This window comes from Cardiocondyla obscurior, linkage group LG08 (assembly GCF_019399895.1).
Source record: "Cardiocondyla obscurior isolate alpha-2009 linkage group LG08, Cobs3.1, whole genome shotgun sequence".
NCBI lineage: Eukaryota > Metazoa > Arthropoda > Insecta > Hymenoptera > Formicidae > Cardiocondyla > Cardiocondyla obscurior.
Genome location: NC_091871.1, coordinates 6,472,175 through 6,499,680, shown reverse-complemented (window position 1 = coordinate 6,499,680; position 27,506 = coordinate 6,472,175). Strand labels below are relative to the sequence as shown.

The window sequence follows — 27,506 nt, the reverse complement described above, 5'->3', positions numbered from 1 at the left end:
TTCGCCATAGTGACCCGAATCTCATCGCGATCGTCGAAGAAAAATTATTAAAGAGGAATTAAGATATATCTCAGGGTTTATAAATTTTCTTCGCGATATATATAAATCAACTTTTGCTAAGCAATAAATTAAAAACAGCTTTAAAGAACGGGGGAGACATAAGTATATCTTATAGCTTCGACTTCTTCGGTTAAATATAACTGAACATGTATAGCTCTGTTTACTCTTCAAGATAAGTATAGCTTTTAGTTAATAGTTTCGTGATTTAATACAAGTATATATACATATATATATATCGACTGCCTGCGGCTAGAGTTACTCGAGAAGATGCAGTTTTATATATCTTTAATACGCATAGTTTTCTTTTGCCCGACGAAAGTTCTGCCGGCTTTGCATACCTCGAACGCGTAAAAACCACTTTACTTCCCGCGAAGATAATATTGAACAATGAATCCTGAATAAATAACGAGCTTAGGTATTTAAAAGAAAATACTTAAAAAAATAATTCTTTGTCGGATCGCAATTAAAATTCGCGTGCGTCGGTATCTTTCGAGACAGCCACTGCGCGCATCGAGGCGCACTTTCTAAATAATTATGCACGTTGTTCGATTCAGGTAATTATTTATCGCGCGCCGAAGGTGCCTATTTTGATAAAACCTGAAATGCGATCCCTTCAGCGGAGCTTCTTCGCGCGTCGGTAGTTCTCTTTTCGCGTAATGACCGCGCGCGAGATGCGTGCGCGAAGCGTCGTTTTACTCGCCGCTTTCCTCGGCCACGTGCGGTTTCCGCGCTGTATTTTTTCCGCGGCGGCTTTTCCCCGCGAGGCACGGGGCACGCCGGAGGACGAGTCTTCTCGCGGGATCTCATCTTAAGGATCACGGCGCCGTCACGTCGACGCGGCTCGGTCGGGTTCGCACGTAGCAATTTGCGGAAACCGCACGTAACGCGCGCGCTCCGTGCCGACCCGAAGCCAACACAACGTTTCCATAGAGTGTTACGTAACGGATCGACGCTAGGATCGGCGGCTGAAGTAACTGTATTTTGGAAGAGGCGAACCGGCGAAGCGAAATCGCCGAGCAAAACTTTGGCCTAGGGGCAGCCGCGTTCGAAAGGGGGACGACGGGAGCGCGAGGGTTCGGTAACTCTGGATTATCTCCCAAAAAACGCTTCTGGACTATGATTATGTCATTTGTTCTTATACCAGTCGAAATAGAAAAATATATTTAAAAAAAAAATTAAATCGCCAATTGATATTGCGCCTTTCATTAATTTATTAAATATCAAACGTATTTTTATTTAGTTAGTTTTACGCGAGATAATTCCTGCGTGCTTCCGTAACTGTACCGCAGTGTGAACGCGTCTTTAATATTCGCGCTGTTCGATCGTGGCGTTTTGTGAAATAAAAACAAAAAAAAAGATTTAAAAAAAAACACCACGTGATAATTTTCATGCAAGTCATAGTCGACTTCAGCCCGATCAGCAGTCTGTACAATGTTGCGTGAGTAGGTATTTTCTCAGTCGTATTTAGTAATCTATTCAAATGACCGATTATTACATTTCGGCCTTGATGTTTTGCACCGTTCGGGAATGAATATGACACGCTAAAAGCACAGCGATAGGTGGCGAGCGAATGCTGCAACCCACTCTCTCATCCTGTCACATAATCGTATTTATAAACAATCTGTTACTGCGGAGTGTAAAATGTTCATTCCCACCAAAAACCGTATTATCAATCAATAAAAAACAGTCGATTTATGTATTTTAATAAAATACATAATTATCAAAAATCAAACGAAACGAATCAAGGTTCATCCACGAATATAATATCGCTATTCAAAAATAAACAAGTTAATACTCCTACGCAAACCCCCTGAATTTCAGCCTCAAGATTTCTTTTTTTTCTCTCCATCCGTCCGCGCCGTCGTAGCAACGCGAATACCGAATGCGATTTTAATAATCGTCTGTTTTTAAAAGAACGTTGCTAGGATGAATCTGGTATGTAAAAAAAATGGAAAAAAAATGGTGTTTACCACGGAGAGGCAAACGCAGGCGGAAAAACGGTCGCGGAGCAAGGGGCGACGCCAGCAGGAAGGTCTTCGAGGCGGAAGTTGCATGGCCAGCGCGAACAATGCGTGTCCCGCGAGCGGTCGTTTAATAACCCTGATTTGCCGTTTATACGGGAGGTCATGGAGGAGGTGGAGGTGGGCCGCGGGAGGCACGGCGGGGCGGAGAGGGGTGGGCGGAGGGGTGCTGATGATGGGACGAGAGGGTGAGCATCGGGATCGCGCGCAACAACCGTACATAATCACGTAATGCGGTTATCATGCCAATTGCGTAAATATTTGAGCCAATTTGTGGCATGCAACGGATTCGCTCTCCTCGACCCGTGGCTCCGCGAGAGAAAGAGAGAAAGGAAAAGATAGAGAAAGATAGAGACGAAGAGAGGCCGCCGATCAGGGCGACCTATTACATCCAACTTGTTGGCGTTTGCCGACCCGCGGCTTCCCATCTCTCTTTCTCTTTGCGTATACATTTTCCCTATTTCTTTGACGTTTCTTTCATCTCGTCTACCGGACGGAGGAACAAAGAGGAAAAAAAAAGAAAACAAAAAAAAAAAAAAAAAGGCAGCCGCCACGCGCGGGAACTACCGCGACGGAAACGTTCTGCCTGGAGTAACTCTTGATCGTAGAATATTCCGCGGCCACTCGTCGCGTCTACTAAGCGTGGACGGATTTGTCTACGTCGACGAAGTGATGAAAGATCGAGAAGGTACCGAGTTCTCTGCAAGGTTAACGCGTGCGAAGGAGATGAGAGAGAATTTTGAAATTGATTCGCGTCGCTAAATCGTACCTAAGCGTCAAGCTTCGGGGCTCGAAGGGCCGCGCGGCTTCGTTTGAATGAGAGCGACTTCATTCTCGTAGAAATTCCCCCCGCCGTCGAGAGTGCGAGGAAACCGCGGGAAAAGATGGGAAAGAACAAGAGAGAAACTGGCGCCTCTTTCAAAGCACATAATCACTCCGCGCGGACCGTGTGTTGCCAGCCAGGACCCAGTTCCTGGTACTTGGCCAGACTCGGGCTTCCACTCCTGCGTGTATCCGTCCCTCCGTCCGCGTGCCGCCCTCTCATCCACGCAGGTAGAACAGACGGGCGGCCGCGGATCAATTAGTGCACAAGTGTGGACCTCGTAAACCTGCAGGACCTGCCGTGCCGACTTCCTCTCGGATAGAGTTCCATGAAAGTCGAGCAGGCCGAGCCGCGCACGACATGATCCCCCGATTCGTAATTCGTGCATCGCGATAAGGAACGATTTCCAGAAATCAACTCTCTTTGATTCGATCATTCGATTGCCGTGAATGCGGAATAATCCACAAGCGATTTAATACCTAAATACTTATTTTTCAATATCGAATAATAATTTTGTAATCAAAAGGATTTTATCAACGTTATCGAACGCGAGCTTTTACACGTAATTACGTAATTCAATTTTACTGTACTATGAAAAATTAAAAACGGCCAGATTATTTTTTAATAATAATTGAAGCATGCGCGGCGCGTATAAATCGCCTCTTCGTTCCGATGATCGTGCAGACGTGTCCGAATAGTTTGGCTCTCCCGGCTAGCGGCTCGTCGATGGATCCTGACAATGGGAGACGCGTGAGGGAGGTCGGAAGGTCGCCGTTTCGTATACAAGTCATCCGCGACAATCATTGTGCGTCTCGGCTGTTGTCTTCCCGTCGGCGTAACGCGTCCAGAAGCGTGTGAAGAGACGGCGCGAGAATAGGGAGCAGAAAAAGTGGCGAGAAGCTGAGGAGCAGGAACAGAGGCGCCTTGTCATGCCGTGTAATGACGGCCGGAGATGCGCGACGTCTCGCGAGGAAAGAAAGAGAGAGTGAAAGAGAAAAGGGGGGAAAAGAAGGGCGGAGGCTCGACGGGTGAACCGGAGGGGAAAAAAGGAAAAAAGAAGCAATCACCGTCCTTTATTCACCTCGCTGAGATAAAAGCCTTCTCAGTTAGTTGCAACGGAATCGAAAGCTATCCCTGCTACTGTTGGTACGGTCAATCTTGGCCTCATTGTCAGTACTCGTGCTGTTTATACTTTTATCGAAATACTCTACCCCCATCCCTTTCTTTCTTTACGTAATCATTCGAACATTATCAACGAATCGATATGCAGTCGAATGAAAGAAATTAATGTGGAAGCTCTGGCAAAAGTTCCTTTACGTTTAACGTTCGCGTGCGAGTTATAAGGATGTTGGAATATTTTTATAATATGTACGAACGGATAAATATTTTTTGTAAAAAAGAAAAAAAAAGTATCAAATTTTATAATTGAAAGAAATTCTAAATAATCACATTTTTTTTAATTATTAATATTCTTGATATTTTCATAAAGTATTTTAAAGGTTCAAAAATGTGTTCTATTTCTTTTAATATTTTTACTCATTTGCGGTTATTTTTTTTTTTTCTTTTTATTTTAGATGCGACCTTGAGAAGAATGAGTAGCATTAAAAGGACGCTACCGTACTGATATTATCAAGCGCTGGCAATTAATCGTCCCGTGAAAAACATGAATGGAAGAAAGCAACGCGGCGCCTGACTCGGCGCATTAGTCGTCGACAGGAAACGGCTCCGAAGATGACGTTTCCTTCAAGGGGATAAAAAAAAAAAAGAAAAAGGAAGAGTCTTCGAAAGTCGGTCCCTTTTCTCAAGAGTGATTATTTCGAAGAGGGCGGTGGGGCAATTTAGCGCTGGGATTCTCTTGGAGTTTACTGTCGATTTGTGCCGATCAGTTTCGGATTTTTAGTGAGAAAGCTCGTCTTCCCTCAAATTAAATTTAAACAACCGCAGCAACAGAAATTTGTTCAATTTTTAATAATTCTCTTTTTATTCCAATTTTACCGAAAGCAATTATAAGACCGAAGTCTCGGATCGTGAATTTTCTTTCTGCTTTTATTTACTCGTTCACTTCTTCTGACGTAATAAATCGCATCTCGTTGGGAAGATATCGTAAAATCCCGAAATATCTATATTACCTAAACAAGAGTCGTTATCGTCAAAATAATCGCCCTATTGATTGATTCATAAATTCGGCGGAGAATAAAGCAGTAGTCGAACTAATCTCTTAATATCACTCGCTCTTTAGGAGGCAGCGTCGTAATTTCCTTAAACGCATCTAGGTGTCAAATCACACGTTTCTGTGATGTTTCTTTAAAAAGGAAGAGGGGAAAAAAGAGTCTCGTGGAATTTATGCTGGGCCCAAATCGATAAAACTACACATTAACGAGGCCATTGAATCAGTTTTCATTGCTGTGGCGAAAGGAACTATCGGGCTGCGCCTTTTTTCCTCCCGCTTCTCGTGAGAAGTGGCACTAAGTCTCCGCGAAAGACCCGCCCAAAAAGGAATGAAGAGATTGTAGAGTACTGTCTTCGCACCGACGGCGGTTTTTTTTTTTTTTCCAGCCAAATGGATATTAAAGAGAAAAGCGCGACCGCTTTCAAGCATTTCGCTAAACAAGCAGAAATCTTCTAAGTGACGAGCCCGCCGAAATAATTTTACAAAATCTCGACCGTTCGTCAATTTAAAATAAAAAAGAGTAATTTAGATATTCGAACGTATTACGAAGTTACGAAAGTGTCCAGGCATTTAAGTACGTTTAAAAAAAAAAACTTATTTTTATATTTATAAAATAATTTGTAATTTATTAAAAATGATAAAAATAGAGAAAATGTCGCGGCGCACGGGACTGATCGAAATGTTAAATAGCGAGCGCAGAATGCAAGAAAGGTGACTGAGCCCACACAGGTACAGGAACTGCTCGATAAACAACTCCCCCGTGGCCGGCGTACGAGACGTAGGTACAGGCGTTAAATGAAATTAGCACGGCATTTAGTTAAGTTAGTCGGTCCGTTTAGCCGATCCTTCGGGTTATAAATTATTCTGGAATGACTTGCACCGAGGCGGATAGGCGAGGTGAAGAAAAAGAAAGAGGGAAAGACCCGAACGGACAGCGAACGAGAAGGAGAGAGATAACGCGGGCGAAGACAGTAAACCAATGCGTGGCTATATATTAAGAAAGATAATTTGCTTCGCCGGCGCGATATTTTTATTAACATAGTATCTGATACTTTGGCTCTCGAGACACGTATTTTAACGCCAACACTAAACGCGTATCGTTCTACAAAGCCGGGCTTATTTATTTTAATGTATTTCGACGCAAATATATGTCGAGGCGTAAAAATAAAACATTGCTTTACTTTGTAAAATTTTAAGTAGACGAGAATTGATTACAAAATACTTTTATATGTTTCCTTTAGAAATATTCGTTAATCCTCTGAGAAAAGACTACTTAAAGTAAAAAAAAGAAATTAATTTTTCATTAGAAATCTTCTTCACAAAGTAAAAAAAAAAAAATAAAAATAAAAATAAAGAAAAAAAAATCGTGGATAGAAAGAATAGACGATCGTGACTAAAGAAATGTAAAAAGAAGACAACAGCCGAGAAGGCGTGAAACGTTGGCGCCTGGCGCTCGAAGGAGAAAACAAGGTACAACGTTTCATAAAAGGTAAAGCACACACACACGTACGCGCGCGGAACTGTGAAAATTAAGCTAGGTTGTAATACTCGACTACTTTCGAAATAAATGGACTGTGACTAAAAAATTTCAGTTTAATAAAACTGAGCGACAGGTACTAATCATCTATATTATCGCATCGACAGTTATTAAATAAATTTAAATTGCAAAGACTACAATTTTTTATTACAAACTGACTACTACTAAATCGTAGGTATTGTTATAATTTTATCAAAAATTCGTTTTTACGATTAGAAATATTTATTCTTTTTTAAGAATCGATATTAATGAAGAATATGTGGTAATAATAATTTAATTACTATTTGCAAATTAAAATATTTTAAAATCGAGAAGAAAAGAAGATTGTCAAAGATCGAGTGTCATAATCCATCGTCAATAATTGTAAAATATAAAATTATTATTAAAAAAAAATGTTTAAATTATTAAATTTAATATATTGTAGAAGCACTTTGACGGATTATAAAATATCATTTGAATGTACGATATATACAGGCGTTTCTTTTTTCGTGTATCCTACCTGACAGTTCTTTTCTTTTTTTTTTTTTTTTTATTCTTTTCTGGTACATCCTATTCGGTAACAACGATTCATCTTTGTCGAACAAGCGTAACGAAGCCGCGTGGACAGCGCTGCGTAGAGCGGACATAGGATATCACCGGCTGAGAAACCTCGAAAGCAATTATAACCGAATCCCTAAATACCCATCACCGGGCTGCACGGGGTCTTTGTCTCGCGTACCTGTAAGCCGGCTTGTTTCACAAACGAGGATAGGTCGGACTACAAAGATAGACCGCCGCGAAGAATCGGAGGACCGGTTGACCCGCGCGACGGTGGTTCAGGGCCCGTCAAGGGTGGCCCCGGCTTCGAGCGGAAGGCAGGGAGAGACACGTTTTTTGCATCAAATATTTACACATTTTTATTGGGTGCCAAAAATTCTATTCGGGGATTCGGATGGCGCGGCGCCATCCGAAGAATCGGTTACTTGCTCGTTAAATGAACTCGCGCGGTTATTATTTGTCAAACGCGGTGCTTTCTTTCGCGGTGGTTTACGACAAGTTTCAATAAATGTTCCCACCCGCTACCTGTGCGTCAAACTTGGATCCGGCTCAAGTGGCGTTACGCCAGAAACGACGTATGCATAGACACACGGGAATATATTTTCTTTTTTTTTTTAATTGTTACAAGAGAAATAGATTTACGGAATTGTTGTTTTCATTAATTGATTAGAATAGCTAACTACAGGTTAGTGATCTACAAGCGAGAGTGTGTTACTAGTTCACTTACTTTTGTATCCTCCGGTTCGGATAGATTAGGTCATTTTACGTCCTTCCGTCCTTCCTTCCTTCCTGTCTTTCGTTGTAGTATTCCGGAATATCCTGACGTCTTGTGGCACTTAAAATCATTGGGCACTATATTCCAGAAGTTGTAGAAGTCCAAGTGTTACCGGTTCGAAGCGGGATGAGAACCACTGCTGCGACGAAGAAGATGGGCGAGGTGCAAGTGTCACACCCTGGCGGTAGCGGTTGTCGAAACCGGCCGAAGGAGATGCCGAGTGAAGCGGGCCGGAAACGTCGGTCGCGGCGAACATCAGGTCGGACGCTCCGTGTGTTCCGATCGCGACGTAACCTCAACACTTTCGATGCTCGTAGCACTTTTCTTCCAGCGAGTCTTCACTCGAGTCGTCCGCGACCTCGAGACCAGGAACTGTCCGCGAGGTGAAGCGAGGTCCGGGAGTCGTCTTTTGATACCTCGACCGCCTCTCGTCGGCGGAACGAACGACGTCGAATATGCGTGCCATAGCGGCGAACGAAACCGGCCGCGACACGGAATGTTTCTCGCGCACTTTTTCTTCCTTAAGTTCGTCGAAAGTCACTTGTTGTAAACGGGATGAGAGTCCCGGCCGCGACGAAGAAGGCGGGCGAGGTGCACATCCCGCACTCCATACTGGCGATCGCGGGAACCCGCCGAAGGAGATGGCGATTATGGCGGCCGCGATAGAAAACGTTTCCCGCGCACTTTTTCTTTCTAGAGTTCCGCGAGAGCCACTTGTAAACGGAACGAAAGTCTTGGCCGCGACGAAGAAGGCGGGCGAGGTGCAGATCCCGCACTCTGTCACTGGCGATCGCCGGAACGCGCCGAAGAAGATCGCGATTATGACGACCGCGATAAAAAACGTTCCCCGCGCACTTTTTCTATTTCAAGTCCTTCGAAAGTCACTTGTCGTAAACGGGACGAGAGTCTCAGCCGCGACGGAGAAGACGGACGAGGTGTCGATCTCCTGACACTCTGACTATGGCGATTTACCGGAACCCGCCGAAGAAAATTGTAATGGAAGCCCGGATGTCGGAAATGCCCGACGCGAGCAACGCGGCTAACATCACGTCGGACGCTTCGCGCGCTGCATCCGCGACGTAACTTTGTCGTTCCGAAGCACTTTTTCGAGCGACGAAACCAAGCCCAAAACGATGAGCAGAGTAACTCAGAAGTACAAATAATGATTGTCCGTTCCCGAGTCTATAACGTCGACACTAATTCGCGCGCGATACTTTCCTATCCGCGGTCGAAAATTCGCGTAATTGCAGAGCGATTAACGACACGTCTACCCGCCCGAGGCTCCGCAACTAGACTGACTATTAGAGATTTCGGCTGTTGGAAAGAGCGAGAGAACCGCGTAAAGAAAGCGAGACAGACGACAGAGTCGATCGTCAATTGCGCGCTGTCCTGCTCGCGCAAATAGAAAACACAGTCCGCGCTGAATTCTCGGAAGCACCGAGCCAGATGCCCGTGGTCTATTTACGTTTTATTATGAGCTTACCGAGCTCGAGGCGAGTTTCTTTAGAAGAGAAAAACGAGGCGGTTTTTACACGACTCCGAGACCAATTGTCGAGATCGATTTCGAGCTTCTAAACTCGTCATTCTTGTAAAACTCCCGCTCGACCAAGCCCCGAAATTAATATAATAATCTGAATATTTTCTGTATGTATATATCTGTATATTTGTATGTTTCGCAAAAATGTATTTTTTAATAAATGATCACACGCGGTAACATACTCTCGCTTGTAATAGACTGAAAGAAACCAAGCATGCTCTACGCGCGTGTTATTTTTTAACAGATCCCAATTACAAACCACACAAAAATAATTATATTACTCACCAATCTGCATGAACTTCAGCGGAGGTGTAGAGTTCAGCCGGTGACTGTAACATAAAAAGAAAAAAATTAATTAGACGTGCCAGAAAATTAATAAGATTAATAAAAAAAGGGTAAAAATTTTTTTTTTAATACAGATTTAATTTTAAAAAATTCATACTTACTTAAAAGTTGCTCCGCCGATGCAGGATGCCCCCCGGGCCTCCTCCTCCTCTCAGATGGGACGTGTCGAGTCGTCCTTCCGCGCACTAGACACTCGCGAACGCGCCCGATTAATTAATTGTCGCGAGAATTAATTTCTTTATTTAACACTGTCGCGCGACAGTCATCGACACTCCCGTGAAAACATTTTTTATTTAAAAGAACGACGTCCGATTACTTTTCGAAACTCCCGATGCGACCGACGAACCGGCTGCGGTTCGTATTTTTACAGTTTCGGCGTGCGACACTTCTCCTGACACTTTTTTCCAACGAGGATGTCAGGCTGGGGCTCCTTCGACGAAGGTCTTACTCTGGATCGTCGTCTTGAAACAAAAAAAGTTGTATCTGATTAGAAAAAATGGCGAGAATTACACGTGCTACGTTACAAATACCCGACACGTACACGACACATATGTACATGTACACGAGGTTTTAACTTACTTTGTATCAAGGAACGTTGTCGCCGGTACGCACAATTAATCCGGGAAGCTGATTCACCCCAGGTTATGTGCCTCTGGCCCGTCGATTATACGTAGATCTTTAATGTACGTACGGAGCACGTGCTGCGTACGTACGTCTCGCTCGATCGCTGGTGAAGGACAGAGTGTGAGTGGGGGTAGGGGGGGAACGTAGCTCGCACGCGGCACGTACGCCGCTCACCCTTATCTTATTCTTTAAATACTAGAACAATTTTCGCGCACGCTTCACGTATTTTTTCACGTATTTTCCAAAAGATCCCAGTTGCAATCTCCGACTCGAAAGCCAACGTTCGCTCAGGGTAGCCAAGAGAGAAGAACTGTAAGCGCGGGAGAGAGAGAGACGAGCCAGCGCTAGGTATTTTCCCCCACTATCCCCACTCTCGCTCCGTCCTTCTCCAGCGGTCGCGCGAGCACACACGTACTACACACTGCGCAGCGAGCACGTGTCTCCGTACCGGAAGTGATACTCATTTGCGTATTACGTGCAAGGAAAACCACCCGGTTCGAGAACAATCTTCTCCTCCTCGTTCCGAGTGTGAGGAGAGCACGTGTGAGCATATCTCCTTTCCGTAAAGTGAGTTGTATCCTTATGCGTTCGTCTCTCCGAAATGATCTTTTTTTTCACACGTGTTGCGTGGACTCGCGCAATTCTAATTAACAATCCGGGCTTTTGCTGCAGGCGACCAGAGTGAGGACGAAGTCCAGACGATGTGAGAGGAAGCTGGCCACTCTGACGGGAGGTCTGAGAGGAGGAGGAGGCCTCGGAAAGGCATCGTGAGTCACCGGAGCAACCCCAGAGGTTGGAATCACTTTTATCAGACGCAAATCTAATAACTTATATTTGTGGAATTTTTAAAATTAATATATATTTTTTTTTTTTGTTACAGATCGACGTAGCTGCATCCGCCGGTCATGAACGAGTGTCGTTACCGCCGGTATTAATTATTTTACGAACCGCAGCCGGTTCGTCGGTCGTTCCGGGAGTTCCTCTAGTTTTCGGGCGTTTGTTTTACAATTCTTTTTTTACGGGAGTATCGAAAAACAACGTGCGAAAGTGTTTAATAGATTTCGCGATTGTAAAATCACGGTCGGGGTGTTCGCGAGTTACTTGTGCGCGGAAGGATGACTCGTCACGTCCCATCTGAGAGGAGGAGCAGGCCTCGGATAGGCATCCTGCATCGGCGGAGCAACTTATAGGTAAATATACATTTTTTCTTTAAAAAAAAAAAAAAAAAGCTTTACCTTTATATTAATTTAATACTAACATGCCTACATTAATATGTTTTATTTTATGTTACAGCCACCGGCAGAACTCTTCAACTCCGCTGAAGCAGATTGGTAAGTCATATAATTCTTATTTCGTGATTTCTAATTGAGGTCTCTAAAAAAATAGTGCGCGCATGGTTTCTTCCAATAGAAAAAAAAAAAAGATTCTTAAACGCAGATTAATTTTTCTTTTCAACGTGGACGCAGAAATAAATAACGCGCGCTCTGTAACGTTCGGTAAAAATAAATTAGCCACGCTGAATAATTTCCAATTATTATACCGCGTATATATTTTTCCATCGCGATGTAAAGAACAAAATCTGTGCGGATTCCGTTTCGGCTTGTAACACAAACGCGAAAGATCTGGCGAGCCGATGTTTCCGTGCCAGCCAGCTTAGTGCCGGAGGGGGTTCGCGTGATCCTGGACGTATCCTATGCCCGACTAGCCAACCCCCCGAAGGATCCCTCTCCCGAGGAGGAGATCGAGGATGCTCGAGGACGCGCGGGGGCCCCCATCCTTAAATCCGGGACACGCGAGCCTCGCGGGAAATTCCTCGCTCTCTGCTTCTCGGTAAAGCGACTCGTAGCCGTGGGCGTCGTGTTCTCCTCTCGTGTCTCGTCCGTGCCCACCCTTCGCTGCCATCGACGGATTGCTAATCCTCCTCGGATACACTTAGGCTCGTTAATTCCATAGGTCGGTGATTTTTATTGCAGACGTGTAGCCCACATTAAAAAAAGAAAAAAGAATAAGTAAATAAATAAAATACAGAAGGAATTCGTTGAGTTATGCGACCTACAAGTTTTGTTCGCTCAAGGGAGAACGTATCGCAGAATGATTGATGGTATAGGATAAATAAATTCTTACTATTACGCAAATAAAGATATGATATTCAGGCTTTAAATGCGTCAATGTAAAGTGATTGTGTTCGATGCGTAAAATCGCCCGAACAAAAGCCGCTGAGTTAATTATATTTTGAACGATAATTGTTTTAAATTTCTCCATCGAGTGAGCTTCGCAAAGCTGCACAGAAACGTAAAAAAAAAAAAAAAAAAAAAAAAATATGTCTTAGATCTTTTATAGTTATACGAACTACAATCAATCATTTCGTGAGAAGTTGGGACACCGTCTGATTATATGATACACGCGAATTGCGCGTAAGAGTGTTCCTGCAATTAAGTACATTGATTACTACAAGTTTCTAGTATAATTAGAATTACATAGACCTCGAGATGTTTACGAATCTTGCATGATAAATTGGATAATTATATTCGCATTATAAACATCGACGTTGCACAGGCCTATTTACGTTGCAAATCCATACGTGTCTCTTTACTTTATTAATTATTGACATTTTATTAATTATTGAAAAAAAAATTCTTTTTATTCATTTATTCATTTTCTTTACCTATCACGCGGCCAATTAAAACTTTAGAACCCTTCGGAATCAAGCTCGACATAACGAGACGGTCGCGGCTCAGTAAATTACAAACGTCGCGCGAGATCCTGCTTTGCTTATGCTCGCATCTAGTTTGAAACTTCAATATAATTGTCGACGTTATTGAACTTGCGCCGGCAAAGTTCGCGAGTGTGATGATAACACGTCCGGCATGCGCTACTACCATCGCGGGCTCTTCCCATCGGCGACGCGCGGAAGGGCATGATCGGGCCGGTAGGGTGCAAAGGTAGCGGCGCGTGAAGGGCACGGAGCTAAGGCAACCCCTCGAGGGGACACTCGCGCGGCGGTGGTGATGTGTGACGTGGCCTGACACGACGTCGGGATCCCGGTGGTCGTGCGGGTACGTCGCGGTCGTACATGATGTATATGGTGCGCGGGAATAGGGGCGGAGCGGAGACAGATGGGCGTGCGGAGGATCCCTTTGAGGCTGCCGCGCGCGGCGCCAGTGCCTCTGTGCCCTGGAAGTTCTTCTATCTCACCTTGCGTCCCTCCGCCGCACCCCGCCGTCCCTCCTCCTCCTCCCCCCCTCCTCCCTCCTCCCCTTCGTAACCCTCGCGGAGCCGAGCCGCGCTTCTTCGCCACGGCCACGCAATCAGGCCCAGAAGAACCCGGAGAGCGCCCTCAATCCTTCCCTTGGCGCCACTCTCCAGCACCGTCTAAATCATCCCACCGCCTGAGGAACAAAAAACTTTTCCTCCGCGGCTGGAGAGCGGACCCGCGATCGGCCGCGTGATCCATGAGGGACCCGGGCGTCCGTACCCGCGTTTGTTAGGTGCGTCGAGCGGCCTTTATGCTAACCGAATGTCAGACGGGAAGCCTCCCGCTTGGCGAAATTCACGTTAAAAATTGCAAGTGATAAGCTCGTGCTTGCACTTTTTATTAATTACGTCGGAGCTTGTAAATTGATAATTTAATAATGATCGCACAGGGGATTTGTTTGCGTAACGATTTTCCACGGGAACAGCAAGCTCGGCTATAAAAAAAAAAAATAATGTACACCGCGAGGCAGATATGGCACTTGGCGAGGGGTGTACTTGAATGTCCGGAGGAAATATTTAAATTTGACATGTTTATGAATGAGCAACCTGTTCGGAAGTCACTTTCGCCTTAAATTCTATTCACGCGCTTTTTCGTGGTAATTAATGGACTTTTAAGTGGCCAATTTATCGGTATCGCTCAGGTGAGAGGCTCGGGGCTCGCGGCGAAATACCGAATTGTGCAAGATCATGCAGCAACGATCGATCGAACGCATCGTTACGAGGGACGCTCGACTTTCCGGCTCGTCCCTTAGACCTTATAGCTTACTTAGCCCAGAGTGGGGAAACGGCGTTTAGTCTCCTGACTAATGAACCCACCAAGTCCGAGCACTCGGCGGATTACCTGAGTTTCATTTAAACTCCCGTGGAAAGGGTCAACCAGAAAACTGAGGAAGATGAATGCCGCGCGTATTATACCGTTTCATCGGGCTCGAGTGCGATCCGTTCATATTCTCAAACATGACTCTCACACCGCTAATTTAAGCACACATAGGAAGAGTAACTCTAAATAACAGCGGATACTTTATTACATAATTTTACGTAACTCTTATAATTAATTTCAATAATTAGAAAAAAAAAAAAGAAAAGAAATGTTTTTTTTTTTAAACGATGTCTGTAATTTTCAACGCGCAAGTGATAGCCACATTCGTTTATTGTAACTTCTGTAGGAAGGAAAGCAAGTCAATATTGAGGGACCACAGCCTGGTCTTTGACCTCAATCGAATCTTTCTCGGAAATTAGATGAATCGAAGGCGAAGCCTTGTAATTAATCTGAATCTAATTCTATACATTAACGAAATTACAGCTCGCGGAAGGTTTATCCATTTCTCTCGCCATCGAAGACTAACTCTTTTCCATTTTTATATGAAAAGGAAGTACGTAACGCACAACGAGTCGTTCCGGCGTTTTCTTTTATCGCGTCCCTTCCTTTATTTCGCCGTAAAGTCTGACCCAATTTTTTCAATTCCTCTTTTTTCTTTCTCGCGTTCGACGACGCGTATAAAGCGGCGTTGAAAAAAATATTAGAGATGCGCTTTCTATAAAACTGACGGGGCTTACGAGGAAGTACCTTCCGTCGGGCGCCTTGATTGATTGGACAGTAACTAATGAACCGCGGCTAATTGCGCGCGGTAATATTCGCCAGCAAAAACCAGGCAAAGCACACATAGCTGACCCGTGACTTCCCAAAGATCACAGGACTCCCCACGCCGCTTCCTGGTCACGACCTTCCGCCCGACCTTCCCGATGCCTCCCGCTAATTATTTCGGCTACCCTCTCATCGACTCTCGTTTCTGTCTCTTCCGACTGATTCTTCTTTGTTCCGTCGCCACGTCTCTTTCGGCGCCGCTCGTCTGCGATAAATCTCAAGTGCCCCTCGCGCAAGCGATTCCCATCTCGACAAAGTTGTTTTAATAAAAAATGTTAATTCGAACAATTCCACGGGTCTCCAAGACAGCTAATCATCGTGAATTTTTTTTTTTTCTTTTTTTTTGACGAGTGTTGTATATACATATGTATATGAGCCGTAAGTTCCGAGATAGAGCCGTTTATATCCCGGCTTCTTAAAACAATACGTAACGACGATATAACTGACGTTGACGGGGATCGCGCAAATTTATTGTGGCAATTATGGGGCGCCATATAACGACGCACACTCACGTTTACGACAATCGACAGGCCGAGGGACTTTTATTAGATCAGCAATAAACACCGGCCCTCGGGGGTTCTCCGTCGAGTATAAACGCCGCCGAAATAGGATTTACTCGCTGACTCCTAGAAATCCCTTCTGGCACCGGGCTAGAGAGCGAAGGGGCCAATTACGTTTTCGAGAGGGATGAGTGCCGTGTCAATTCTGGTTAGAGATGACGGCATTAACCCTCTACTGGGCCTTCTTAACCCTACAATTCACCACGACAAAATACTCGCGCTTGTTCGTTGAAAGAAAAAAAAAAGAAACCCCACGTTTAATTCAAGTAGAAACGAATTAATATATACATACAAACCGCGCACAGTTTTAGATCTTTTTTAGATTAATTAATTATTACTTAAAATTGATTGAGAAAATTAAATTATATTTTTTAGTTCAATAATAGTTTTTTTTTTTTTTTTTTTTTTTTAATCTAAAGGATCTTGCGATATTCTTTTTAATTGATTAATATTTGTAATGTAAATGATTGCAATTCTTTTTATATTATCAGATATTAAAGAAGATGGTAAGGCATCTACGTGTGTTTCTTTTTTTTTTCACGGCTTATCATCGTTTATCTATGTCTCGTTTTTGTCTTGAGAGCTCTATGAATCGCATTGTCCTGCAAAGGACATCGTCGTTGTCCATCCACCGACATTTGACCGGGAAAATAAAGATGAATTGTCTCGTTCTAGTAGGAAATCAAAGTCCAGATCAAATTTGCGCAGCGAACCGTAGCGAATAGATCATTATTACAAGTGTTTCGCCGTTTCGCGTACACTCATCGGGAGTGCCATTAAAAATACTGAATTTTCATGGCGAATATTATAAAAGGCGATATAAATTACGGAAAACAAAGCGATTCAAAAGGCTCTGGGCATCGGTAATTAAATCTGTAGGCGTATGATAGAAAGAAAGAAAGTCTTGACCGTGAATGGAAATGTGTCAGCATGAAATAATTATTATTTGAGAGACAAGTTTTGCTTCGACGAGACAACTTTGTAAGCATCAAATTATTTCCTTCGAAAGAGCGTCTCGAGCTCGCCGAGTGCATCAAAAAAACGTAAACAAACTGACTCGGCGTCGAGCTCGGCGCTTCCGAGAATTCGGCACGGACTCTGTTTTCTATTTGCGCGAGCAGGACAGCGCAATTGGCAACCGACTCTGTCGTCTGTCTCGCTTTTTTTACACGGTTCTCTCTTTCCCTCTAACGGCCGAAATCTCTAACGGTCAGTCTAGTTGCGGAGCCACGGGCGGGTAGACGTGTCGTTAATCGCTCTGCAATTACGCGGATTTTCGACCGCGGATAGGAAAGTATCGCGCCCGAATAAGTGTCGACGTCGTCGACTCGAGAACGAACGATTATTATCTGTACTCCTGAGTTACTCTGCTCATCGTTTTGGACTTGATTTCGTCGCTCGAAAAAGTGCTCCGGAACGACAAAGGTACGTCGCGAGCTCAGCTCGCGGAGCGTCCGGCGTGAATTGCGCCGCGTGACGTCACATCGAGTTCGGCATCCATCATTATTAATCGCTTCACTCGCCATCTTCTTCAGTGACATTCAGCGGGTTCGGGTGATCGACTTCGCGCGTCTTCTTCGTCGCGGCTGGGATTCTCATCCCGCTTCGAGTAAGTGACTTTTGCGAAACTCGAGGGAGATAAAGTGCGCGGGGAACATTCTGTGTCGCGGCTCGACTCGTTCGCCGCTATGGCACGCATATTCAACGTCGTTCGTTCCATCAAAGAGAGACGGTCGAGGTATCAAAAGGCGACTCCTGGACTTCGCTCCACGTCGCGGACAGTTCCTGGTCTCGAGGTCGCGGACGACTCGAGTGAAGACTCGGTGGAAGAAAAGTGCTACGAGCATCGAGAGTGTGAGGTTACGTCGCGATCGGAACGCACGGAGCGTCCGACTTGATGTTCGCCACGACCGACGTTTCCGGCCCGCTTCACTCGGCATCTCCTTCGGCCGGTTCCGGCGACCGCTACCAGCAGGGTGCGAGACTTGCACCTCGCCCGTCTTCTTCGTCGCGGCAGTGGTTCTCATCCCGCTTCGAACCAGTGACACTTGGACTTCTACAACAGATAATCGTTCGTCGCGCTTGTTAATTTTAATTCGAAAAAATCGCCGCGATAATCCACCGTCACATTCTTTCGGTCGTTCGTCTCTCGAGTGATTGTGTTCGCAACAGTGATCGTGATTGTGATTATAAAAAAAAAGCAGAGCAGTGTAATATAGCGCCGAATTATTTCGAAGTGCCGCAAGACGTCAGGATAATCCGGAATACTGCGACGAAGGACAGGAAGAAAGGAAGGAAGGAGGGAAGGCAGGAAGGACGGAAAACAACCTGCCTCAACCTAACCGAAAGCTACAAATGTAAGTAAACCGGCAACACGCTGCAAAACACTCAATTATAATTATCATAAAAAAAATTATTTCAATTATTTAATGTCTCCAAATAATATAATAACGTGCGTAAATTGACTCCTCTCGATAAACTATTCGCGCATGATTTTTTTTACTTGATACATCGTATACGTTCGGACGTTAATTAATTTAATTCTTTAGTATAATTACGGAAATTATAAATGAGCGATTTAATCGATAAATATCGCGACGTATCCATTAATCATAGATTCACGATACATTGAACTGAATATGCAATATATCATTCGACGTATAAACTCTTTCATAACATGTTAACTTGTGTAAGGGTGAGGCGCACAAAAGTCGGGCGGTCGAGCGGCCTCGCGCGACTTTGACGTCACGAGTTCTACATTTTTCAGTCGACAGTCGAGCACGCAGTACGTTCGTACGCAGGTAGCTTATCTCCGAAGCTAGAGCTAAGTGAGAGAACAAATTAGTATCGCGAAAAAGCGCCAATAATTAGATCTCCACATCTCCTTTTTAAAATAAGATTGCGCGTTATAAATAAAAAAAAAGAAAAAAGCAAAAAAAAAATCATATTAGTTATATTATCACTTCTCGCACGTTTTCCGTCTGCCTCCGTTCGAACGCCCTGATAAAACCTAAACCGACTGGGAGGTAACTGAAGCCACGTTAAGTATTACCGTCGAATCAATACGCAGCCTTCAGTTTATAGAAATAGACTTTATTTAAAAATCGAAGAAGTACTTTGCGGACTATAGGAGGTAAGAGACCGCAATGACGATTAGAACCGTGCATTGCGATACTTCAGCGAGTTACGGTTCGCGGTCGGGCACTTCGCGAGCCTCTCGAACTCTACTTGCGACGGTCAATCGAGAGAGAGAGAGAGAGAAAAAAAAAAATAAGGAAAAAAAAAAATCTCAAGTGGGCATCGACGAGGCGCTTCGCGAAACTTTCGACGGCGGGTAATAGCTTATGGAACTCGTTCGCCCTCATCGTGCGTCGTTCGAGTAAGATTGATCCGATTCTCTCAGGCTCACCGATAGCGTGACAGCCGGGGCTAGGGCAGATGCGTGGCAACGAGTTGACATCGAGCGCTGCGGGCTATCGTGGCTAGAGCTGCTCTTCGCAGACACGCACCCCGGCATTCTGCCGTGGCAGGGGTGCGAATAAAAACAAAGGGAGGAAGCGAGAGGGACGGGGCAAAGGGCGCGGAAGAGGAGCGAAAAGGAAAGAGGTACAGGGGAAAAAAAAAAAGGGGGAAAAAAGATAAAAAAGAGAGGGGGAGGGGGGTCTTGTCGAGACGTGCGCGTGCGCTTCGTGCACGCACGGCCACCGGTGCAGGCACGCACGCACACTGCCCAGGTTCTCTTGTTGTCTACACGCTGGGCCTGATGTGCGACGACGGCCCTCGTCGTCTACTACGACACATAGAATAGTAATGAGGGACAGAGATACGAGGCGGGTCTTCGCCGCCGCCACGGGGGAAACCGAGCCAGCGGTTCGGAGCGTCGTCACGCGAGAACGCGGCCAGCTGACGTTCTCTCTCGCTACTCCCATGCGTTCTCCTTCGCGCTCTCCTCGCTCTTACCCCCTGGCCCTCTTTCTCTCGTACCGGCGCTCTCTTTTCCCGTAACTTCCCCGACTCCTTAGCGCGCTCGGATGTTCTCTTCTTATTTTTTTTGTTTCTTTTCTTCTTTTTTTTTCTTTTTATTTTTTTTTTTTTTCCTTTGCCTTTCGGTCACTTTAATCCGACACCCTGCCCCTCCCCCTACCTCGTTCCTCCTAAGCAGCGTCCCGCGGTAATCTCAAACTGCAATTAAGAAAATTTTCCTCGAATCGGGGGAGAAGCCGGAGTCGTAGAAAGTTACGTCGTGACGAGTTAATCTTCTGGTTTTATCGTTTCTCAAAGATATAAACAAATTATGGGGAAGTTTATAACGTTACTGCGATCTTGATAAAATTGGAGTAAAATGACAAGGCGTTACGCCTTCATCGGGGAAGCATTACGAATCTGCGTTCCCGAGTTAGAACTTAAGTCTATTAAAAAATGATGGTGTAATTACATGTTATTTCCCCGCGCGTTTCCAGCGTTTTCTTCGTTCGTCCGCGGCGATGTCCTTTCATGTAGGTTTGACTTTCATTTCTCTCGCTCCGCGCGTCAGGCTTTTTCAATGATTTCGCCCGCCTCCTCGGTGTCCTTTCTCTCTCATCATACACCTCGACGGTGATCGGAGCCACCCCTTCAGCGAGAAACCCGGGGGGCTCCGTCTTCGTTCAGAGTCTCTCGCTCAATTCCACCCGCGTACCCTTCGTGCGAACACTAAGCTCCTTTTATCAACAGTCCATCACGATCGTTTGAGAACTCCAGGTGTTCGTCGCATACATTCGCAATGGCGTGCGTGCAGGCGAGGCCTTTGTGAAAAGTCGCAGAAATTGCAGGCACTCGTGAGATTCGATTAGGTATAAGAAAGAGAATGAGGAACGCGCTGGCTCTCCTCCCGCGCACGGTAGTGATATCAGGCTTGCTATATTTGTAATAACGAGTCGTCAAACATTTTCTGACGTTTTTTTCTTTAGGCGAGAAAAATACTTAGCTCGGCACGCAAAATTTAAATTGATTGTAAAATAGAAAAGTTTAGACGTTAATTTTTTTTAATTAGGTTTCAATACACTACTGTGGCAAATAAAATTATTTAGGATTGTAATTTATTTATTTCTTTATTTTTTTATGTAGTAAAATGTTTTATATTTAAATGCACACCTCGTTCTCGTTTCTTTTACTTTTTTTATTTTTATTTTTTTTTCTCGTGTAATTTGAAGGAAATACTTTTTCCTAGGAGTCACTTTATGAAAAATAAAACAGGAGAGACCTTCCTTTATCGCGGTTACAAGTACGAGGAAGATATCCCTGAGAATGTCGCGCAATCGCACCGCGGGATTGCACGCGACTGTTGTGTTTTTTGCTCCTGGCACTCGCGACCCTTCTGTTATATTTTTCACGCGTGCAAATTGCTGTCTTCTTCATTTCAAAACTTCACCCTTTTTACGCGGCTCACTGCCCTCGGATGATTATACCTCGAGGTCCCGTTGGAACGGCAGAATTTCCTTTTCTCATGATAGCACGTGACGAAAAAAAAATAAAAGTCCTTTCCGTTTCACACTTTAGCAAATAGAAAAAAAAAAAAAAATAAAAGTCAACCGTCTCCGCGGCTTATTTCCAGAATTAAGCGCAACAATTATCGCGCAGCAATAAATTACAAATTGAATTAAGAAACGAAATGAAATTCTTCTACGCAAATTCTAAATTTTTATTTATAACACATATATGTTTAATTTTTTAATTCGACTGCTGCTTTAATAAAGCTGCAGTCGATTGTTTGTCGTTGATTTTTTTTAAACAAGCCACGAACGCATCGATTTTCTTTATAACAATTTCACAAGAAATTAAATAAGACGTCGTACTTTTCCGTTGAATATAAGAGCCCCAGGATTTTTACCGGAACGATCGCGGTGTTATTTGCGGCAAAGATACAGTGGCGCGCATGATCAATTACGCATACAGCGTTGCGACACGCATAATTATCAGAGAGCAAGCAGAGCTTCCCACGTAAACACGTAGAGGCCCGATCAAAACCGAAAAGACCGAACATCCGCCGGTGCTCGCAGCCTCTCATTGAAAAGAGCGGCCAGTAGGACTCGCCACACCCTTCGCGGTCGCATCCTCCGTGGTCCCCCCTCGTCCTCCCCCTCCTCCCTCCCCGTTGCATCGCGGCGCTCTTTTGTTTCGGGCGTTCATTCACGCGAGGGCAACCACCTCGAAAGTCAATTTTCCTCCTTGTCACCGCGCATCAGGGGAAAAGATGTACGGCACACGGAAATAGCATGGGGGAATAAAATCGGAAAGCCACGGCCGCGCTTAATTGCAGGGTGCGATTGTACAGGTAGAAACCCGCTCAGAGGCGACACTCGGAACGTCTGTTTTCGAGCCGAAGACGGTTCCGTCGTCAAGAATTAGCTACCTGGCGCGAGAAATTAAAGCAGACGACTATCGCTCGTCGATCTAGCACGTTAATAATTTTTTTTATTTATTTTTTCTTTTTCTTGGATAAGAGAATATTTCTCCATAAAAACTAAACTTTATCGCAACTGACGGCACGGGCAATTACGCTTTCAATTAAACGTCTTTACTTTGATCTGAATCGAAGCTAGCTAGGATCGTAGATTTTACTTCGCCGAATTAAATCGCGGCGTATTAACATCGTTATTAATAAATGTTCCTTCTGATACGGGCAGCATTCAGAGTCCTGTCATTATTCGGTATTTCATTCGGAATCCTTTCTGGCGCACGATAATCAATTCCGCCACAATGGCGGGCAATTCGTCGAGCATCTCCAGGGCATCCCTCGCGCCACGCCGCTAGTAGCCCCATTCATCCGTCCCGAAGAAGCTGCGTCCTCGCCCTCTCGTTTTTCTCGTCGGTGGCTCTTCGCTTCTCCCCTTCGCACGTCCACCTCCTCTCCCTCTTTCCCCCTCATTGTCAGTGTCTTTTTCTTCCTCCTCAGGGGCACTCGTGAAAGTCTCTTTGTTCGAACGACGGCTCGTCCTCGTTCGCCTCGTAAGTCGCCGACTCCTCGAAGGCTTTTGACTCTCGTGAGTACCGATCGAACGACTCACCGTGAGACTCACGATCCCGCCGCTTCTCCCGCCTTTCCAGCGTCTCGTAGCCGCCGCCGCCGGAGGATGCACTTTCCTCAGGACGTAGGACTTTAAATTTAAAATAATTTCACCGTCCGAGTTTCGCGGATGGTCAACGTCTACCGTTTATTATTACGGAAAAAATTCAAAGTAGGAATTAATTTTAATGCGGAAAGAAAGAAAAAATAAATAAATAAATTCGATTCCCCTGGCGTAATGTTCCCCTCGCCGCGTTTCCTTGAAACGGTATCCCACCTGGCCGAAAGAAGTACCTCTCGCTCGCCTCTCTCGGGCGCTCTACATTTCCTCCGACTGCCGTGTCATTAAATTCAATACCGAGTTTTAACGAGGAGTACGTCTCCGCACGATTCCGCGGATCCGATCTGCAATTTCACGCTCGTGTGAAACGCGCGCTCGCGTTACGGGATGCCACGGGGACGGTGCGCGCGAGCGAATCGCGCGAGCGATGTCGGATTAATAGGATCGATTCCGCGATTTACGCCGGTCGGGGTGCTGTCCGGCGTTGAGGACGGACTCGCGGGGTGGTTTTCGTGGCTCGTGCTAAAAATAGACGGAGCGTTTTCGGTGCGTCAGGGCCGGCCGGTAATGCCGCGCGGAGCACGGTCAAACACAATGTTTGCGGGCAACGCCCACCTATACTCCGGCTTTTACTGCCGGGCAGTAAAGTACGAAAGTTACGATCCCGTGCTTGTCACTGCTCCGGGCATCGTGAAACTCTTCGAAGGCTCGGCCCCGCGTTCTCGCGCCCTCCGTCCTTTCCTCTGCCTCCGTTTTTTCCGCGGCGTAGATGCGCGGCGTAACCTCGAGCCCGGGACGTCACGCGTCGTCGTCAGACGCACGTGATGCAAAGCGACGCATGCGAGCGAAGCGCAATGTGATTTAATCGCGCGTAAAAAGATCGAGCTGCCCCAGCGCCCCGGTGTTCTCTCAGCCGCGATCTAATAAATCTAATGAGAGCCATCGAGAAGAAATACGTCGGCGAAATTTTCGACAGAGCGTCACCCGGTTCGGTCATCAGACGCGACTCTTCGGAACGGATCGCAAGGAGAGACGGATAGAATATCGCGTACTAATAACACGAAGAAAGTCCTCTCGTCTCTTTCGTACGAAATGCCTCGCGCCTTCGGAATACTCCGTATTTAAGTGTGACAAGCGTCCAAGCTCTGTCATTAACTGACACATAGCGGGAAAAAGGAAAGGAAACGAGCGAAGTGCGGCAAGTCGGTGCACCGATCGGCGGTCACGGAATCTGCGAAACTACGAGCGAGCGGGAGAAAGTTCTCGCGGGATGCATGCGCAATTACGGCGAGTGATAAAAGTGCCACTTAGCACTATAATCTGCGCGTATTTTTACGTCTTTTTGATTTGACAGAGAAACGACGGGGCAACGAGAAATCAAAATGCCACTTTGCGCCGCAATTTGTCCATGCATTTCCACATCGCGCCGGCATTATTTTCCCCCCTCCCCTTTTTATTTTTTTTCTTTTCCTCCCGCCCTCTCCCCCTCGTACGTAAAACTACTCGAATTACGGGCTCTTCTCGCGCCGCGCGATAAACAGTTTCTCACTTTTGACACCGCGCCGTGTGAAACGGGAATTCGAGGCAGCGATACTTATTCAGCTGGTTTTCCATCATTTTTATTGAAGACACGTATCTCATATTTGCTCAGCGAAAATTTTATTTGATTTTATTCATCGTTAAGAAACTTTTTAATATTAACAAACACGATCTTAATAAACTGACGAGTACATCACATATTTTTTAATTTATTCGTTATTATACAAATTACTTAAAATTAAAAATAATGAATAAAATCTCTTGGAATTTTTTTTTGTCGCACAGGGCGGAGGGCGAATAAATTTATATTTTCTACCGCAAAGCGCGTGATATTTTTGACAAGCGGTCGGCCTCAGCGTCGATTAAAATTAGTACTTAATTACGTCAAAGGACCACGCCGTTTAAAACGAACGCCGACGTGCCATCCGCTTTAGGAAATGCCTGTCGAAGCGTAGGGAGCAGCATCGGGTGCCGTCGACGCTGCTACGCGGTCCTCTCATCGTCTAATTGAATGGCATTTTATTTAGCACAGTTCCCCGCACTCTGGATAGCCGCTATTTACCTCAATTACGTAATTCACCGTACACAACCGGCTGCGCAGCTATCCACCATAGGCATCGCATGGTGATGGCGCGGGCGATGGTGGTGGTGGTGCTGATGGTGGTGGCGGTCGACTGATGACACGTGTTTGCGCTACCGCCGCCATGCAATTAGCCCCCAATGTAATTTCGCGCCATAAGAGCGTGCCACGCTCTTTTGGCCTAGTGCCGTTCCCGCGGGCACATCGGTACACCGGTATTACGGAGAGGGAAGTGATTTCGGTCCGGGACACGTAAGGAAATTCGAGCCTCGTGCCGTTCTCGCGCAATGCATCTGACTTTTGCGCTCATGTCGCACACACGTACCTCGCACTTTTAAAAAGCCGCTGAAGTGCAATAAAAAATGTTTTACATTCGCATTTTGGGATTTTCGAAAAGTATGAAACAAAACGCAGATTTACGCGAATAGAAAATTATTTCCGTGGCAGTTTACAATTTTGTTAGCGCACGTTTCTAAAATTGATTCTCTTCTAAAAATAAAAGGTATTTATATTTTTTTCTTTTTTTTTTTTTGGCATTTGCGTAGACGATTATTAATTATTTTGTAAAGCTGCGTAATTAACGTTCCGTTCTTCGACATATCGAGTACGGGACCCCGCATAATTGAAACGTCGTCCGTATGCCAGCGAAACGTGACGCAATGTTAATAGATGGTATATAATTTAGCGACTAATATCATTGTAGACGATAACCGCGTTCAAGACAGTAATTGTGCTCGCTCTGTCTGATTAGGCGTAATTATAATCCAGAAAGAAATGTCTCTAGGTCACTGTGCTACGACCATCAACGAATTCCTGTTTAAGTCGTACCGCGGAATATATTATTTTCTAAGGTTTTATTAAAATTTCGGGTGGTTCGAACATTCCGCGGTATTAAAAGAATTTTAATACGAGTATTATTTATTTTTCATGACACTCGCGAAGTAATTACAGCATTTCTCGTACTTATTTTAAACGTTCTCGTTACCTTCCAATTTTTATTAATAATATTGAAATGACACAAATTCATGCGCATGTACGCGGTGGTTATATAATTACGTTTCACGCCTGGAGCATTACATAAGTAAAACGAAAAGCGTAATAAAAATAGCAAAGACTCGCTCCGAACCGAAATTATTTCGTAAATTGGCACTGCTTATGCGGAAAATATTTTCTTTGCCCGTTTACCGATCACTTATCGGAAAGAAGTTCAAGTGTCGCATAATAAAAAGTCATTAATTTTAATTATAAATATAAAGTATCAGCGGAATGATATCTAATCACAACTTACATTAGACTGATTATACTTATAAGTTAAATTACATCGATAGCATCGATATCGTGATTAATGAACGCCTAACTGCGGTTAGATTATACAGCGATCTGCGAACAGGATTTACTTCGTCTGCACCTGATGAATTGCAGCTATTGGGGAAAAATGTCCCGTTACGAGCTTTGCATTTCAAGCTGAAATTATTCCATGCTATTACAGTCATCACCTGTAAAATTGCTTAATACAATCAAATCAATTAAACGCCGGAAAAATGATATCTGCATTTCTATTAAACGATCTTTCAAATAATATTTGTTATCGACGTATTTGTTGCGTCAGTCTCGTCTTTCGGGGGGTTAAATTAGGTAAAGTTACTGCCGAATATATTGGCGCTTCGTTATCAGCAATCCCATCAATGTAGTCATAACAGTGTATGTTTCTTAAAGTAACGAGGAAAAGGAAAAAAAAATTTATCACGATGTTCGTACGCTCCATCTTCCGCCAAGAGTAGACGCCCTGGCGGATTAATGGGCGGAGCGAAGATTCTTTGCTGCCAAAGTGTCACAAGATTCGTGCAATAATTAAAAAAAAAAAATAAAAAGAACAAAAAAGAAGAATTTATCGAAACTTAAGATGGCTCATTATTTTTTTAACGTCGTAGATAAATTGTCAAAGAAAGATCGTTTCGCGATTCAATTAGAGAAAGATCGTGAACTGGATACTAATAATTTTTCTGTAGAAATACTTGATCCATGTTGGAGTAATTACATCTCAATGGTATATTAATTAAATAAAGAAAATATGCAAATTAAAAAAAAATTGATAAACCTGAAGAGATTTAATAAATTTTATAAATTACAACAAAAATAAATTTCTTCAACGATTCTAACGTAGAAAAAAAATAGAATAAATGCAATTGTGATACAATTATTCCATCACATTAAAAAAAAAGAAAAAAAATAGAAAATAAGAATAAGACGTTAGCAAGAAATATCTGATTCTTCGGGAACTATTTAGCTCGGGTAAACTCTTCGTATCCACAATTGTCATAGTCCGCGATAATATCCACGTGCAAGTCAGCCAGTCTGAATTTAAAACTCAAATCAAAACAATTGAAAAAAA

The 27,506-nt window shown here is 44.5% G+C and overlaps 1 protein-coding gene across 2 annotated transcripts in view; it reads right to left on the bottom strand.

The window, feature by feature from the left end:
* The window catches only part of Gad1 (glutamate decarboxylase), a 43,873-nt gene extending 35,352 nt beyond the window's left edge, over positions 1 to 8,521 (bottom strand). Inside the window, exon 1 of one of the 2 annotated variants that reach the window (XM_070661176.1) lies at positions 7,876 to 8,521. The gene's annotated coding sequence lies outside the window, so the exon portion shown is untranslated. The remainder of the gene's footprint in view (positions 1 to 7,875) is intronic. The other variant, XM_070661174.1, reaches the window with a different exon arrangement.
* Positions 8,522 to 27,506: the final 18,985 nt, after the last annotated feature.